The sequence below is a fragment of the Myotis davidii genome, unplaced genomic scaffold (assembly GCF_000327345.1).
Source record: "Myotis davidii unplaced genomic scaffold, ASM32734v1 scaffold327, whole genome shotgun sequence".
Taxonomy (NCBI): Eukaryota; Metazoa; Chordata; class Mammalia; order Chiroptera; family Vespertilionidae; genus Myotis; species Myotis davidii.
Genome location: NW_006298628.1, coordinates 3,007,061 through 3,026,106, shown reverse-complemented (window position 1 = coordinate 3,026,106; position 19,046 = coordinate 3,007,061). Strand labels below are relative to the sequence as shown.

General features: G+C 37.2%; 1 protein-coding gene and 1 long non-coding RNA gene across 2 annotated transcripts in view; one reads left to right on the top strand and one right to left on the bottom strand.

Moving 5' to 3' along the window:
- The window catches only part of SKAP1 (src kinase associated phosphoprotein 1), a 261,116-nt gene that overhangs the window by 125,733 nt on the left and 116,337 nt on the right, over positions 1-19,046 (bottom strand). The gene's annotated exons all lie outside the window — the stretch shown is intronic.
- The window catches only part of LOC107184754, a 12,990-nt gene continuing 7,791 nt past the window's right edge, over positions 13,848-19,046 (top strand). Inside the window, exons 1-2 of the long non-coding RNA XR_001515652.1 lie at positions 13,848-14,017; positions 14,897-14,956. This is a non-coding gene — a long non-coding RNA (uncharacterized LOC107184754). The remainder of the gene's footprint in view (positions 14,018-14,896; positions 14,957-19,046) is intronic.

Here is a 19,046-nt window from a genome sequence, read left to right as displayed (position 1 = left end):
TCTGAAATCAATAAAAATATATTTAAAAAATATTAAAAATTGTGCTTTAGAGAAAGCCCTTTGTATACCCAAACTAATTAAGGAAATTTATTTATAAGGAAACCCTCTAATTCAGGTATCTTTAAAGGGAGGACTTAGAAAATAAGAAATCAACATTCTCGCCACCATGTAATGGTCCACGGTTTAAGTTCTAACATGGTACTTGAAACTTCTTACCCATCAGTGTTGACCCAGTATAATTTATTATCTTTGGAATAGCATACATTTATTGTAAAAACAATGGGAAAATATCTGCCAATGATGTGACTTTATATTGTTTAGAAAAACAATAATAAAAGCCAAACTTATAAAATAAGTATACCTAGTCTATGGATAGGTAAGACAACTTTTAAAAGATTTCTAGTTTATTGCCGGAATATATTTTAGCACTGTAATAATAAAATAACCTGAAGAATAATAGCCAAGTGCAATAAGAAATATATATTCTGGAATTTAAAAAGTTACAGAAGCATATACTTTATGCTTTGTGCACCAAGGATAAGAATGCAAAGTAATACAACTTTGTCTCAGCTAACAACTATCATTTAGAAAATTCTTACGTTTTTTCCCCTGGTCAAACTGTACATACTTCCTCTTCTTATATTTTCTTATTTATTAGATTAAAATTATTATTAAACATTTCACACATGTACAAGTATAGAGAAAATGGTATAATAAACCTCCTGTACCTATCACCCAGCTTCAATAATTATCATCTCTTGGCCAATCCTGTCTCTTCTATCTCCCATTCACTCCTCACCTCCACCCAAATGATGTCTTTATTTTTTTTTTAAAAAAAAACCACCTTTTTAACTTTGGAATAATTTTTGATTTAAAAGAAAGTGTCTAAAATATTACACCAAATGATGTCTTTATTTTTTTTTTAAAAAAACCTTTTTAACTTTGGAATAGTTTTTGATTTAAAAGAAAGTGTCTAAAATATTATAGAGTTCCTTTAATCCTTCATCAGCTCCCCCCAATACTAGCATATTACAAAACCACAGTCTAACCACCCATACCCATAAACTGCTTTTATTTTTCTGTAAGAAAAACTGCTCAATTTTTGTGCTCCTTTGCTGAATGCAAATCCACTCATTTGAGGGAACAATAACTATAAAACACCATCCACCCTTAGCAATTTTGTAATTCCTTGTAATTATTTTCTTAATTTGGCCAGAAAAGAGCAAGTACTTTAAGATCCCTGAAATAGCCATAAACTAATGAAATTTTTAGTTAACAAGATGTTTGGGAGAGTCAGGCTCCTATTTTAGGGACATAATATGATCTAATAATTATTCAAACACCGAAATACCAATAAAGTTCTGGCCTAGACACATTGGCTGTTTCTAAAATATAGATAATTACAATGTCAAGAGACTCCTGATCTGAGTTCCCGGTAGGATGTTCAGGGGCAAATGCGCTTCCTTTGCCACCCAGAATTCCACTGCTAATTATGAAATGTAATAAGTTACTCAAGTCATCAAATATGTGGGATTCTTGGTCTGAGGATCTTGCTGGGGTAATCTTTCCTGGATTCTCTAACAATAATTAGTAGACCCTTAAGAGCCAGCTGGGTTGGCATGCTTCTCCTATTTGTAGCTCCAGCAAATAAGTGAACTAGGTCAAGAAACACTGCTGAGGCCCTGTGGGAGCTCGCTATGTTGTCCAGGTCATCAAAATAATGACCTATCTTAAGCAACTTGAGAATAACTCAAAGCAGCATTAACAACAGTGAAGAATAAAAAGTTTAGTGTCTTTAGACAAAAATACGTAACTGCTGAGAGAATACAGGGGAAAGTTGTGATTAGGGTGGAATACGACAGAGAACTGGAGAAAGGTTCCTAAGGGGAAGATGTGCTTAAAATTGTATCTTAAATTTAAGAGCAGGCTGCCCTAACCGGTTTGGCTCAGTGGATAGAGCATCGGCCTGCGGACTGAAGGGTCCCAGGTTCCATTCTGGTCAAGGGCAAGTACCTCGGTTGCGGGCACATCCCCAGTAGGGGGCGTGCAGGAGGCAGCTGATCGATGTTTCTAACTGTCTATCCTTCTCCCTCCTCTCTGTAAGGCAGCATAACTGAGCGGTTAAAGCAAGATTAGCTCTGGAGTCAGATTGCTTGGGCTCAACTCACAGTGCAAGTCCCTCGTGCTCTGTGCGTTATTTAACCCTTTCAAACCGAGCTTGACTAAAGATGCTTATCTTAACCGCTGCCATCTACAGCTGCAACAGGCTCGGGCCAATAAGAACCACACAGAGGAGATCGAGTCTTTGCTGACTGGCTGACGGATGATATTTCACCCTAACGGAGATGTGGGGCAGGCAGGGGTGGCGTCTCATTGGCTCTTGGACACTCATCCGCAGTTACAAGTAAGGGCTGGTTACAAGCTGCTGCTCCCCATCATTTCCCACAGGCGGGGTAGTCACTTAGGTGTCAGGAGAACAATGTGCTCTCACTTTGCCTAATTGGCCCTCCTGTCTGGGTTCCTGGTACCTAGTTACTTCCCCATGGGCTTGGCTCCGGCTAGGGCCGGAAGGGGGACTCCAGCCAGCCTGCTTCTGTGAGACCAGACCCCACTTCCCTCCTGTCCCACATAAACTCTTGATGAATGTCGACTCTCACCTGTCATTCTTTCAGCGCCCTGATTACTCATTCTGCTTTGATGCCATTCCCTGCCCAGCCCTCTTAGGCTGAATGCTTTGGATGTAACTTTGAAACTGTTTGCTTCTCTTAAACTCAGTTCACAGGAAAACCAGCTGCTTCCTCCGTTTCACATCCTGAAATCTTCCTTTACCTCTTCTTCTGGTTCCTGTTTCTATTTAGCCAAACCCCACACGGTCCCTTCTCCTAGACCTAGGGGGAGCTACCAACCTGTTGACAGACCAACCCTACACACCATTTATGGCAAACATTTATTGTTGTTATGAATTTTAATGAGGAGATCCTTTTATAATGTTTTTTAAAAAGTGGGTTACAAATAGAACTGCTAATAAAGGTAAGTAATAATTTGTAAAGATCAGTTTCTTTCAAGACATTCTATACCAAATGGAAATTTTATGGTGAGTTTGGAACATTGAAACAGGCCATTCATGCATAGCTGTCAGGACATGCAGAAAAATTGTTTGCCGCCGTAGCAAAGGTTATTTATGAAATGGCATTCCTTCCAGTGTACTCAGAGGCAGGCAGCCTACGGTGGGCTCTGCCAGTTCTGAAGGTGGTGATCTGTAAAGGAGGCTTAGATGTGAGGACACAGGTGACTTCTATGTTCAGATGTGCTCTATCACCATGTTCAGAAATAGCTTCTGAAAAACACAACTGGCACAGTGTGGGGGGAAAATACACTTATATTTGATCTGTCCCTTTTCTATAAGCAACTGAGGGATTCAAATATTCTGTGATAATTTCATTCTACCTTACACTAGAGGACATATTTTAGCAGTCCTAGAAGCTTAGAAATCTTACAGAAAATTAAACTTTAGCCAAGTCTGGGCAAACCAGGCTTTCATGGGCTGCCAAAGAGTCTGGCACAGACATACATGACAAGACGGAAAGCACTTGGGTTTTGTTCACAATTTAACAGAGTTCTCCCACAGTAGTCATTAAACTCTGATCAGGTTACCAGATCTGAAGTTTTCAGCGTCAGATTCCAGGCAGTACACAGTGAAATTCGTAGTTGCTTGAGATTTATGGCAGTCATATCGAAAGACAGGAAGGTATGGATTAGCCTACAAAGCAATTAAATGGAGAGTTCTCTCACAGGAAGCCTGAGGCCTCTCCTGACAAAGAGAGAAGGCCATTTTTCAAAATGCCTTTGGTATTTTCCCTCTGTAAGTTCTCCAAATCTTCACAGCCATCTCTAAATATTCTTTGGGGTATTTTCTCAATGGTCAGGGTGTTATTATAGATGAGGAAAGAAACAGCAAAATATTTGAGCTATTTCCATCCCACCCGGCATGGCTCAGTGGTTACAGTGTTGGCCTGTGCACTGGAGGGTCATAAGTTCGATTTCTGGCCAAGGAAACGCACCTGTGGGTTGCAGGTTTGATCCCCAGCCCTGGTCAGGGCATGTGCGAGAGGCAACCAATCAATGTGTCTTTTACATCGATGTTGCTCTCTCTCTTTCTCTCTCCCTCATTCCCTCTCCCTTCTACTCTCTCTAAAAATCAATGGGAAAAATATCCTCAGGTGAGGATTAACAATACATAAATACATAAATAAATACATAAATAAATAAATAAATAAAATATTTGAGCTCTTCCTGAATGAGCAGTGAATAAGACGGGAGAGCTGATTTTAGGAGAGGATCAGAAGACATTTCTACAACTGTCCTTTTCCTCTTCCAGATGTATTGCTATATAATCAACACGTAAGTTGTGTAAACTTAAGGTATACAATGTGTTGATTTGGTACGCATATATTGCAAAATGATTACCTCCGTAGCTTTTGCTAACACCCCCATCACATCACATAATGTCCATGTCCCCCTTGTTGTGAGAACGTAAGTTCTACTTTCTTAGCAACTTTCAGGTACATGACACGGCACTGTTAACCACAACCACAGTGGGGTGCACCAGACCCCCAGAACCTGGTCATCTTCCAGCTGGAAGTTTGTAGCCTTTGACTAACATCTCCCCCTGTCTGCTATTCCACAGCCCCTGGTAACCACCGTTCTACTCTGTTTCTATGAATTGGACATTTTAGCACATAGAAGGTGTTATATGTATAAGCGTTTGTCTCAATCTGACAGTTCATTTCGCATACATCCCTCAAATTTCATCCATGTTGTCTCAAATGGCAGGCTTTCCTTCTTTCACATGGCTGAGTAATATTCCTCTGTGTGTGCGTGTAAAGCCTTTTATCCATTTGTCCATTATGAACACCTACATTATTTCCATATCTTGGCGATTGTGAATAATGCTGTAATAAACATGAGTGCAGAGATATCTTCAAGATAATGTTTTCATTTCCTTTGGATATATGTCCAGAAGTGGGATCTTGCTGAATTCTACAGTAGTTCTATTTTTAAATGTTTGGCGGAACCTCTATACTGTTCCCCATAGTGCCTACACCAATTTAAATTCCCAGTAACAGTGCACCAGGGTTCCCTTTTCTCCACATCCTTGTCAGCACTTTAGCTCTTGTCTTTTTTTATGGTAGCCATTCTAACAAGTGTGAGGTGATAGCTCATTGTGTTTTTTCCATTGTTGTTAATTCTTATCGGAGGATATTTATTTTCATTGCTTCTTCAAAGAGAGTGAAAGGAGGTAGGGAGGGGAAGAGAGAGAAATATCGATGTGAGAGGGCCACATTGACTGGTTGCCTCCTACACATGCCCCAACTGGGCGTGGGGAGCAAACCCACAACCCAGGCGTGTGCCCTTGACTGGGGATTGAACCCACAACTCTCTAGTCTGTGGGCTGGTGTTCTAACCACTGAGAGCACCAGCCGGGGCCTCACTGTGGTTTTGACTTGCATTTCCCTGATGATGAGTGATGTGCATTTTCTCATGTGCCTGTTGACCATTTGTATGTCTTCTATGGAAAAATGTCTACTCAATTCCTTTGCCTATTTTTAAATTGGATAGTTTGTAGTTGTTGTTATTGAGTAGTATGAGTTCTTTATATATTTTGGATATTAACCCCTTATCAGATATATGGTTTTCAGATAAAGTCTAAATGAATTAAAGATTTAAAGATATGACCTGAAACCATAAAACTCCTAGAAGAAAACAGGGGGAAATCTCCTTAGTGTTGAACTTGGCAACATTTTTTTGGGGATATGACACTAAAAGCACAAGCAATAAAAGCAAAAACCAGTAAATGGGACTACATTAAACACCTATACTTCTTTACAGAATACCAACTTCTTTTGCTGGTCATGCTGGGTCTAGAGAGAAAAAGGGAGCCCCTATGCCAGGATTTCCCATGAGCCCTTTTTGATCCTTTGGCCTTACACTAGTTCTATAATTTTATTGTTCATCGTTTTCTCGACCAGAAATCACAAAAGCCATGAAGAGCAACTGTATGGTGAGAATAGAACACAGGAATTCAGAACGTCGTTCCTTATTCTGTTCCTCATCTTCTCAGACATCTATCTGCCTTTGGAATGAGATATCAGTTAACGTTCTTGCTGTGCCACAGCTGAGTTTTGGAAAAGTTACTTAACCTTTCTGATTCTTAGTTTCCTCATCTGTGAAATGGGGATAATGCTATCTGGATTACAGAATTAGTATGAGAGTTAAAACGAGGTATTATATGGGAAGCAGAGAGTACAATGCCTGATACAACACTCTCAACAAATGTTTGCAATTTTAATTTTTGATTGTAGTTACTTAGTTTGGATAAAAGTCTCTTGATAGAAACTGAGGGAGGCTACTTCAGATGCTCAGTGGAAGAAGGGAATATATAAACAAACAATAAGAAAAATCTCTCATTTTATGGAGAGAATTTGTTGCACGATGCTAAATTTTAGGTATTTTTGAGTGTAGGACTATTGTTAGACCATTGTAGGGAAGTTGTTTCAATTATATAGGGAGGCATGTAAGAAATTTAAAGTCTGGGATACATCATAAGACTTATTTTCATAACCTTCAATGAAAGGTGTTATGAAAGTATAAATTACACATTTTCACTTTTATAATTATACTTAAAACTACCTACTCCCAGATTTCATTATGTAATTCTTCAGACTTAACTTTGTTTCCTTTATAAAGCAATGTGCAATAAAAAGCCTTCTGTAAAAGAAATCATTACTAATCATATATTTACTATATAAAGAGAAAATGCCTCCCTAAATATTCATATTTATATTGCCACATTAGCTACTCTGAAATTGTTATTGGACAAAACTAATCATGTATTCAAGGCAGGTAAAATATTTATAAACATTATTCAAATTACCCACATTCAGAGACTTTGTAAAATCTTTTTCAAATAAGTTTCCCTGTAAAAATTCAAAAATATACTCATAGTCATTGAATTTTTGTACACATTGTGGGTCATTTGCCTCCAATTCTGGCTCAGAACGGGCAGGGGGGGGGGCGGGTTATGCAAACAATTTTTACCCCCAAATTCTCTCCACATCCTGCTACATTTTTACAAGAAAGTTCTCCGCAATATTGCCATTGCAATGGCATAAGTACTACTTTTCAAATGGCACATATAGGAGCTCTAAATATCTGAACTAGAAAAAGAAAGATAAAGTCTATGAATTCAGCCCAGAGGCAGACAGCCAACTAGGACTTACTGAATGGATAGCCACATAAGCATTCAAAAGGCACACACTATCTAAAGCCAACATCTACAACATCCCCATAATGAGCACACACTTCTTCAAGAGCAAGCGTTCTTTGGGGCTTGAAATCAGTTTAATAATTGCCCTACCCCCCCCCTTTTTTATAATTTCTCTTCATAACGCTCATCTTAATTTGCTAAATAATTTTAATTATTTCATCAAAGTCACTTTGGAAGTCATACCAGTGTCACAATACAACACAGGAGTGGCTCATACCACCTGGCCCCACGCTTTCACTGCCTATAGTCAACAACGTTCCCCAAACCTACAGATTTCACAATAATAAAAGAAAATGAAAAATAGATATTCAATAGGCAACTTACACTGTAAGAGAATGTGAGGGTAGTTGCATTTATTGTGTAGAAACGAAAGTACAACCATAATAATTTATTTGAAGATTCTAACGAAAAGAGAATACACAAAATATAAAAATTGAAAATGTGAAAGAAAGTGATCTATGATCACTACTAATATATATGGAATAATGGTGTAATTCAAAGCAGACACAGTTCCTATGAGCCACAGAAATTTTTGGTATGAGAAGAAAAAATGAAATACATTCTAAAAAACAAAAATACCAACATACAGCACACTTTCATAGAAGTCTCTCAGTACTCAGTATATGCAGTTCTGTCTACCACTACTAAAGCGGAGCTAAATTGATTATTCTATTTTTTAAATCAGTTATCAGTTGGGGAAATGCGCCTCTGATTATAGGAATCATTAGCCTATCAATCAAATACCAGTCAGCTGCATACAGGATCTCAGACAAGAGACCAGCTTGTATATCAACATATATATACAAACTCAAGTGGAAAAGAAAGTCTACCTACAATGCATATTCTGAACTGTCCACAATAAATATTGGACACAACCAAACTGTTTTAACACACTCCACACCTTACTACCAGCATGATAAAGCATATAATAGAACAATTCAAAGTAGAGAAAACTTAAACTTTAAAGCTAAGCCACAAACTTACATTTTAAAAAAATGTAAAAAGTTAAAACATGAACGGACTCAGGAGGAACTTGGTATATCTTTAATTACTGTGTATTTAGTAACAGTGGTCTTTAATTTGACAAATACTCAATCCTCTTACAGATTATTTGCTAGTCTGTCTGATTTCTATGAATTCCTGGGAGAGTATAAGCCAAGTGGTAGCATTTAATGAAGATGTGTTTTGATTGATTATCTCTCAGTGATCTGTCCGACAGACAGTGAGTTATGAAAGTCATCAATAATTTCCCCTTAAGCAATAACTCCACTTAAAAAGTTATTTTTAAAGGGCTTATCAGATTATAACTCTTATCAAAAACAATGAAGCACTCTCTCGGGTTGTATCAAAATCATGACTGACTACACTAGGTTGAAAATATATGTTAGTACTTGATGCAGATGGCTAAGTTATCTTAGCTAACTTGTTATAACTATGTCTACCTAAAGGCAAGTAACAGGAATGCAGGTAAATAGCACAAAACAGTGATTTTAAGAAAATGCAAAAATGATATATACATATAAAATAAAAGTATATAAACTTGTGCAGCGTATAGCAATGCAGCTACTTGTAATGTAACATGAATAGTATGGCTTCAGGCAATTGAATAGAGAAGTGAAGCTGAACGCAGCTATACCCACCAAATGGCAAATGTGACACCTGATAATGTAAAACAGAGGCATCCCCGGGGTGCCATGTAAAATTATTATAAAGCGGTGAAATAACAATATAAAGTTAATTTTATTAAAATTAACAATAGTTCCCATCAGCACGAAACAATCTATATTCAAAATTAAAACAGTAGGGATGTTTATCCATTCAAACATTCTGATAGGCTAAATATTGTTGACTGTTAAAAGAAATAAAGTTTCCAAGCTTCTTTTTTTTCTTATACATTCATAAAATCTCATTCTTATGAGAAAGACCATATTCAAAGGCTTGAAATTAAAAACATGTTTCCTCATGAAATTTAGTATATCTGGCATGTTGCTATAGAAATTGAGCAGCTTACTACTTAAAACAATTCTTGGGAATAAAACAAAAGTGCCACCAAAAATGTGATGATTTGATCAAATTCTGCACAGCACTTTTCAAGTACAATGAATAGAGATAGCTTAGATTCATAATTTCATGGTATTGTCTAAATCTTGATGCTTGCTGATATCTACAACTTTCTGTTTGCAGAACTGACCTGCATACACTTGCCAGCTGTGAGGTTTGTGTTAAGAAAAAAACAACACAATTTTTAGTCTCTAAATATAATAGTGAGAGAGTTTTCTTCATTACAAAAAATACAAGCTCATTGTCGAAAAAAATTAAAATAAAGAAGAGTGCAAAGAAAGAGTAAATACTATATTTACTAATATTATGTTATAACCTGTAGCCATTAGCACTTTGGAACACATCCTTTCAGTAATTTTTAAATGCAGCAATAAGCATATATATTTTTTATTCTTAATATTTAAGAATTTAAAATTCATATTACAAAATGAATTTTACCTTTTCACCAAAACTAAAGGAATATTTCACAGCGTGTACTGCGTTTCATCCTAAGAGTAGCTGAGTTATATGATAAACTACTTCTGGTGAAGAACTGAACATTAGTTTAAAATTCAGGAGTTAGTCAATGGCACCATGGAGTAGGGTGAGGAATATAATCTCTGGATTGAGATGCTTTTGATATTAGGGGACAAAAGGATTATTTTATGAGGTCCCAAAATTTTGAGGAACTTCCTATATTTTAGACTTTTGGAAAATCTGTTTTATGTGTCTGGAAATCTAAAACCACTAAAGATACTCTGATAAATAACCCAATACGAGGTTAGTTTTATGTCCTTGATATTTATAACCCAGAAAACATGGATTATATAAGGTAGAGCAAAGGACAATTTAAGAATTAGTTATAATTAAAGATAATGTGCTTAAAATGTTTTTTATTGATTGATTTGAGAGAGAAACGGGGAAGCAGAGAGAAATATCGATTTTTTGTTCCACTTATTTATGCATTTATTGCTTGCTTCTTGTATGTACCCTGACTATAGACTGAACCCACAACCTTGGCATAGCGGGATGATGTTCTAATCAACTGAGCTACCTGGCCAAAGCCATTATCAAAGGAAAGCAGCCAAATCATAAAAAATTTATGTAACTCTATTACATTTAATTTAAGCCAAGAAAACCTAAGCTTACACGAACTCATTCTAACTCTAACACTGGCCACTGAGTTGAGGATGAAACCACAGGTACCTTATCAGTTAACTCACTAGAAATTTCATATGGATTGATGAAATTGATAAACAAGAACTTCTGCAGCCTCTTTTATTATTCTTAGATTGCCTCTTTTATGTCTTAAGGGAAAAACAAATCTTACACTTGTACACTCTATTTTAGCACACTCTCTCTCCCATATCTTCTTATATTCACATATCATGTGTTGCCCCCTTCCCAGGAATGTAAATTCCATGAGGGCAGGGTTTTTACATGGATGTATCCCCAGTGCCTAGAACAGTACTTGGCCCGTAGTAGGTGCCCAATGAACATCTGTTGAATAAATGAATGAGTTTTCTCCAATTGGGTAGAGTTAGCAGAAATCAATTTAAGTTTTCAAAACAATAAAAAGGGAATATATTTTCCAAGAAATTAAATATACTTCTCAGAACTTGGGTTTCTCTCGCTTTGGGAGCACACAATTTTGTAACTTTTGGTCTTCTTCCTAGGGTTATTTGGATAACAGTAATTACCAGAGCTTACTTCACTGAAAATTTGTGAATTCATTTTTTAAAATTTCAGAAAACACCATTTTTTGTTGTTGTTGCCACTGATGCTAGAACAAAAAAATGACTCTCCTGTCTCTTTCTTATAAAAAATACAGTACTAACCACACAAATCCAGGTAGCTGCCTCATCAATTCTCATTTATTCTACCTCATCTATTCTCCAGCGAAGGACACTCTGTATCGTATATTCCTATGGAACAATAGACCCGTTCTGAAAAATTTGCGTACTAGCAATTAAACCATTTTGCAGTTTGCAAACAGTAATGCAGATTCCAATGATAAGATGAGTGAGCAGGATGCAAGAACACCTTAACGATCACCTGCCACACTTGTGTTGGAGGTGCTCCATGGCTGTTTACCCCTCGTGCCATCTGGCTCTGTAGATATAATAACAATTATTCCATCGAGGTGTGTAGCTCCCTAAATCATATTAATATACAATGATTCCACTAGTCTTATAGGAGTTGATGTCTTTGTGTGCTCCCATTTAACCTGGTTTGTTTCCTTAAATTATTTAACCTTGGTAGAACCTGCTAAGATCACATAAATTACAGATACACTAATGAAAATCATTAGTTAGCCTATTTTTAAAAAACCCACAACCACCAACAGGAATAAAATAAAAACAGTTAAAAATCAGCTCTTTGGAAACATGTTATGAAAACAACTTGGTGAATTTACCATGATCACCCATTTCTTAATGTTGCCATTGGTCACTTATTATTTAGACACTGACATCAACAACTGTCCAAATGTGTTAGTATTTGTAAAAAAGTCATATTGCTTTTTTTCTTTGGCTAATGCAAAATCTGATTTCAAAAGTTATAGTTACAAGTATTTATAAACTGCCTTAATAACTTTTGCTAATTTAAAAATATTATAATAAAAATAATAAGCAGTTATAAAGAGAAGAAAAATGTTTTGAAATGCTGAGAACAAACAGCACATGGCCAAAATTACACTTTAAGTCTATTTTTTCCTGAGAGTACTTACAGGGTCATTAAATAATGACCTCATGGCTAAGTTCTGTCAGAACTTCATATTTGGGTGAGTATTATAAAGTCCATAATACTGTTTAGAAAGCAATAGTGAGCTTCTTCCAAAAATTACAGAATTTGGGGTGTGGAGAGATTATGGTCTGTTATATCTGAGGTATACTGCTGTTTTAAAGGTAGAATTGCTCGTATGTTAGTGAGAGTTTATAATATATAATTAGTGATACAGCAACTCTTAAGGAAGTTGAACAAGTTTCAGGATTTTTGAAGAAATGAAGCAATACTTCTTCAGATCTAAAAGATTTTGCAGAAGCACGTCACTGCAAACTAAAAACTACTTTAAGATTCTTGGCCTAGAAAAAGTGTCTTGTGCTTTGCATGGATTATATGGACAATTAAAAAACACACAACAACACCCGGGCAAATTCAGGGTTCCAACTTGAAAAGGTATGTCGGAAAACTTAATTAAGGGCTCCAACTTAAGAAATGAACATTCATAAAAGCTGCATTTGAGTTAGAAGTGTGAATCTATGTAGTTTTCAATGCAATCCACTAAGCCCTGTACTCCTGAAACTATAATTTTTTACAAGTATGTTTCCTAAGAGCTGTGTAAATTATATTCTTTATGTATTGTAATGTTACAAATAACATAGAAGCAACTATGTGCTTTTGTATTCAATAAGTAAGCATTTAATGCTCAGATATGTTCACTAAAGATACTTTCACAAAAAAGCGGGGGACGTGTTTCTGTGCTCTTCGGAACTAGGTGGAGAGCAATTATCAGGAATAATATATGTGTCAGCTTTTGAGTACAGTATTGCTTCTAAACATTATTAAAAAAACACTCCACGGAGATGATAAAAGGTGGATTAATCACCTAAATGCCTATAAATTGAGATTTAAGGTCAGAGATATTTCCTTCACCCACCCTGTTGTCACATACGGGGTTGGTTGGTCACACATCATGCCCTGGTGCGTACAAGGTATGCACTGTGGTTCAGAGTTAATACTGGGGAATTGGTTTGGAGGACTCACAATTCAGGTTTTAAAACATAATAATGGTAGTGTCTATACACTATTCTAATGATTCTAATGGCTTTATTTTCGTTAAAATAATTCTTTATTTTAGGAATGAGACAAATAAAGAGGGAACGTAGGGTCCATCTGAAATCTACTTCAGGGCTCACCTCCATCGGGTGCACCGTGAATGCTGTGACAATGACATTCACAATAGCATTGCTTCTGGGTCCTGCTATAATTTGCTCTCTATGATTGTCCCTTTAAACAAAAAGCTCTGCACTCAGCATGCAAAGAAGTTAGAAGTGGGGAAAGGAGGGGCGCCCTCACATATAAGAGGAGAGAGAGGGAAAAACTGCAGATCAATCATTTATAATTAACAAAAATCCGATTGGTGCTTTAAATAGAGATCAATGTGTTCCAGGCTGCCTGGATTGTGGGGATGTATTCACCTTCTCGTAACTCTCCAAGCAAGCTGTCACACCTACAGAATCACCATTTGTTTTCTTAACAAAGCTTCAGGGGGCGCCAGGCTCTCATTGAAATTTCATTAATCTAATGGAGTAAAGTCCTATAGAAAAAAATCAAATTCTCGTTGGACGAGATGCTACCTGGGAAAGATAACCTCTGTTTGAACTCTCAGACTCGGATCGCTCTGCTATTAGTCTGAGGAAACAGACAGCAACAACGCTGATTACAGCCACCGGCCTCAACATTTTTTTTTTCTAACTAGCAATTTCAAGTGCCAAGTGCCACAGTGTCAGCTAAAGAAACACAACTGCAGGTTTTCTGCAGAGGGAAATGGTTCTGAAATGTCACTGAATAGCTCACCAAGGACGCCAATCTACGCCAACAGAGACATAAGCATATAGGAGCAAGGGCCCACACATCCTCCTTTCACAGGTATGTTATTTACATGCATGTCATTTGTGGAACCCACAGATATTCAATTCAGGATTCTCACAGAAGTCTACACCGAAATCTGTTTAGAAAGCAACGGCGAGATTTCCCCAAAAGTCATAGAATTTTGGGTAGGGGGAGATTGTGGAATGGTATACGCGTTAAGTAGATGCCCTACATGGTATAGGACGATCTTCAAGTTTCCAAGACAACAATTATAACTGTTACCTAGTGCTCATCTTTCAGCATCACCTCCATGTAATTTATTTTACAAGTTTGCAAATGTGGCCCAAATGTGTGCATGTCAACGTGCAGTGGCAACAAGAGAAACATATGGAATGCTGATTCATCAAAATTTCTCCTGGGAATGTCCGCATGACTCATGTGACACTCAGCAAGAGTATAGGGTGGTAGACATGCATAATGAAAGGGCCAACGTGACTAGCTGCATCTGTGCCAAACTAAAATAGCTTTCCATATTGCTTGGCTTTCCCTATTTAAATGTCTATTTAAAAACAAGTTAAAATGACTAACAGCCCAGTGACTTGAGGTACCCTGTACAAGAGTCCAAAGAGAAAATGAAACAACCTGTAGAAAACCCTCCACTAAGCCCCTACATGAAGACTGTGCTGCACAAGGAGCGACTGGGCAAAGGGAAGGAGACTTCAACCAGGTGAGATCACAGTCAAGTTCACCACTGCTTTCTGGTTTCACCTACTCCTAAATCTAGAAGTGACTGTGCAATCCTCCCTCGTGTTAAAGGAGAAAAAAAACCTCTTACTTTAAAGTAAAAAAACAAAACAAAAAAACATTGAAAAAATTCTGAGTTCATCTTCCAGGTAATATTTTCATTTTACAATAAAGGTGCTGTTTTTCACCTAGCTCACCTAAAGCTCACTTCAGGTCAGGCAATATCTTCTGTCTCCAAAGCACCTCACAGGAGTGAGTCACATCCTCTTACTTATGTTTTTCCATTTCTCTGGTTATGGGTAGATATTTTTCTACTTGGGATAGATTTAATATTTTTCTTCTGGTCTAAATTTATCCATAAAGATGTAGCTTATGTTCATACATGATTCCTCTAATTTCCTGTCTGAGATCCACCTGTAGAATTATACGTACTTCCTGCTCTCCACCTACATCCTGTTTAGAGATGCCACTGAAAATATATCATTTTTTTTTATTTTAAGCAACAGGAAAAGGGGTAAATGACACATTTGTGTGTCTGTGTATATGTGCTATTTATATAAATACATAATGTATGCAAATCTATACACACAAAAAAGTTAGTTTACTCAAGTTCAGGTTATTAAAATTGATCCTGGGAACAACATAATACACCTTTTCTAGGCATTCATCCCTCCAATAGAGACAGAGAAAGAAAGATTGTGAGAGGGAGACACACACATTCAGACGAGCCTTCAGGGAATTGTATGAACTTTTGAACCAGAGGCGGAGAGCCAGAGCCCAGCCTGTTCCCACTTTAATAAACATTTTTTTCTTCAATTAATTAAGGTTTGGAAAGAAAAAAAATCCACAGAAGAGAAGTAATTTAACATGCAACGCATACTTTGCAGATGGATCCTACCTTCAGATGCTTATTAAATCTATGCATGATTGCGCTGGAGAAAATTAATTGCATTGTTTCTTGCTATTCAAAAGGGGGTTGCAAACAGCTCAAAAATAAAAAGGAAAATAAAGCGAGATTATTGTTGTTGTTTTAAAAAAACACACACACACAACAGCTACAGTATAAAAGGAATACTTCAAAGTCCCAGTACCCACAATTGGCATAAGAGCACAAAAGATTTCTTTAAAATTTGTTTGATATTTGAAAATACTGTGTATGTTGCCAGAATACATAGAAGTTTGTATACTTTAAGTTTACTAGTAGTCTACTCTAACTAAAATTTCCTACCCAGTGGCATTTGAACTATTCGATTAAGTGGTGAGTTTCTGTCCAAATCCTGCTGTGAAGAAAGACTTACATCAGCAGTCAGTACACATTGCCACACATTCCTTGTATCTTGGTTAGCTGGTCTTCTCTCCATTCTAGTCTTTGGAAAAATGATACATTCTTAGATTTGGGGGAGAAAAAATACACTAGTATCATAAAATATTCAGAATGTAAGTAATCATTTGCATTTTTATCAGCTTTAATTATTATTTTTAAAATATATTTTTATTGATTTCAAAGAGAAAGGGAGAAAGAGGGAGAGAGAGAAACATCAATGATGAGAGAGAATCATTGATTGGCTGCCTTCTGCACGCCCCACACTGGGGATGGAGCCCACAACCCTGATCAGGAATCGAACTGTGATTTCTGGTTCATAGGTCGATGCTCAACCACTGAGCCACACCAGCTGGGCAGCTTTAATTATTTTTTTTTAAAAAAGCACAGAAGCTTCAGAAACTCAAGCCATTTTTCTTTTTGCCTCTTCTGAAGTCCTGCTAGTGGAAATTGAACTGTAACCTCTCTGTTAGATTGTCCTGAAAACTACCTCCATCAAACTTGAAAGGACCACTCTCTGTCTCAGGAGTTACAAGAAATGTAACAAAAGAAGGACATGTCATAAATGAAATTGTCTGATGAATAACAGAGTTCTTAAGATATGGGTTAAAACATAGATATATTAACATTGGGATTAACTTACACAGTGTCCTTCACCAGCAGCTCTCCGAGAACAATATGCATTACTTCATACATAATTACAGATATTATTGTCCCTAGTTAGGAGTGGGGCAAAACAAGGTCTTATGGTGAGACAGGTAGAACAAAACTTTTAAGACAAGTATTCAACTTTTATTCCCTTGCTCTCACTTTTAAAATCAGACCCACCACCGTATTAGAACATCAAGCAAATACAAGTAGGGTCTCATCAACATTCAAAAACATAGCTGCTTTAGAGAAAAATACATGCCATCACGAGACACTCAGCTCAAAACCTAGCCCAAGCCTTGTGCGGCTAGAGTCTTCCTAAATGTGGCCTAAAAAAGGTATAGTACCTACTTTATAGATTCTTAAAGAGGACACACAGAAATATATGGATCGGGCCTACAGAACTTCACCATTACTAAGACAGTTTAATTAAGGATATTAAAACACGGCCAGATGCAGAAATTTTTGCAGTCTTCCTTAAATCAATCCACATGGATACGTATGAAATGCCTGAATAATACAGGTGGGGAAAAGCCCAGGAAGGGAGATTTCTTAGTTCAAGGTACCTGAATTCATTTCCTGCCCCAGAAAGATCTCTTCTTCTGTTTGCTAGACTGCAACCTTGAGCAGCCACTCCATAGGGCTGATGGCAGCCAAATATACACCTGACCTGTCCCTTAACTCCAGATTGTCTAGTTATTCCCATATTTACCTTTTCAGTTTCCTCTGCAATTGACAACCCTCCCCATCTCAAAAATGGGGTATGGCAAATACAAGTCCTGTATGTCAGTCATCCCTACCTAATTGGTCATCTCAAGTTCTAGGACGTCCTCAAAAGACCCTGTCACATTACGCTGCTCTATTGTCTTTCTGCAAAGTTCCAGGATGAGCACCGACAAGCAACTAGTAAGAATCGGTTGGCAAAGCAGTTTGGTAGACCGAAGGCCTCAGACTCTGCTTGGACCAATTCTGATGGAGGGTATGGAAGGGGTTATCAAAGTCCAGATTCCAAAAGCACAAAACAATTCTAGGAAAGTAGGTGGTTAGGTTCACTTTCCACAATCTAAGAGTTTAGTCTAAGTTTCAGACTTCAAGACGCTTACTTTCTAAGTAAGAATAGTTTTAAAAAATTAAAACCCTTTATTGACTCAGCCTTTACATTTCTTACAGACCTTAAAATAAACACACCATTCTCTTGAAGCGGAGCTCACTGATGACTGGGGAATTAGATTCAAGCAAGACACTATCCTTTGATTTAGCAAATCTCTGTATTAATTTATCACATTGGATCCTCTTTTGCTGAAAGAGTTAAACTCCCTCTATAAGGTAAAGAGCTTAATCACTCTTGGATGAGATATTTTTTCTATTTTCCAATGCAATTACTCTTTGTCTTAAATCTAATTGAATTCACTTTCCATGTTAGTGGGGGAAGGGTGTGGGTAGGAGAGATGCAGCATTGGTTAGAAGACAAATAGTGTGAATTGTAGACTTTTCAAAATAGAGGATATTTTTAAAGACAAAAAAATGTGATTTGATAAAAATGTTTAAGTATTCAGTGGTGTGGTGTGGGTAGGGGCATTTTTGGCCGTCAGGAACTGGATTTTGCATATAGAGAATATGAGGGACATGGCATCAGGAGCATTCATATTTATAATTTATAAAGTATCTTTGGATTCTCTGGAGGAAAAGGACCACATAAATATGAACATTTTCATTTCCTGTGGGTGATCATAGGGTGTTGACAACTAAGCACAAGCATATTTCAGTAGTCAAAGGGACATGAACGCTTAGGTGGGTTTGGTTTTTCTGCCATTTTCTCTTCCCTGAGTTGTAACATACACACTTGAGCATGTCCTTGTTGGTGGCCTCTTTTCCCTTTTCTAAAGTTCCTGTCTCTGTAGTTTATCTTTGTAGTGCCAGTGTGCTGTCCGGCATTGGCCTTGGTTCTCATAAGCTATACTGAAGGAAGTAAACATTTATCTGGGATTTATCTGGTCCAGTGTTTTCTACCTTCAGTATTTCTGTTGTCTACGGGAGGGAAGCCTCCGGATATCAGGGAAGGAGGAGAAAGGGAAGTTGTCACTCTGTGACATGGTAAGAAACACCATAGACCAAGAGACTGCTACTATCTCAAGGTTCTCTGAAGGTTTTTAGGATATGACAAGTTCAGATATATATAATTTGGTGCTGGACCACAACCACATTTTTTTGGGGGGGGTTCAATTTCCTGAACACTTGTTGAATGTCTAATATGTGTTGAAATCTATAAGAATTATAAAACTAATTAAGACACAACCTCTGCCCTCTGGGAGCTCATGGTCTGTTAGAGAAACCAGCACATGTAAGTAAATTAATGCAAGGCGAGTGGTGGCA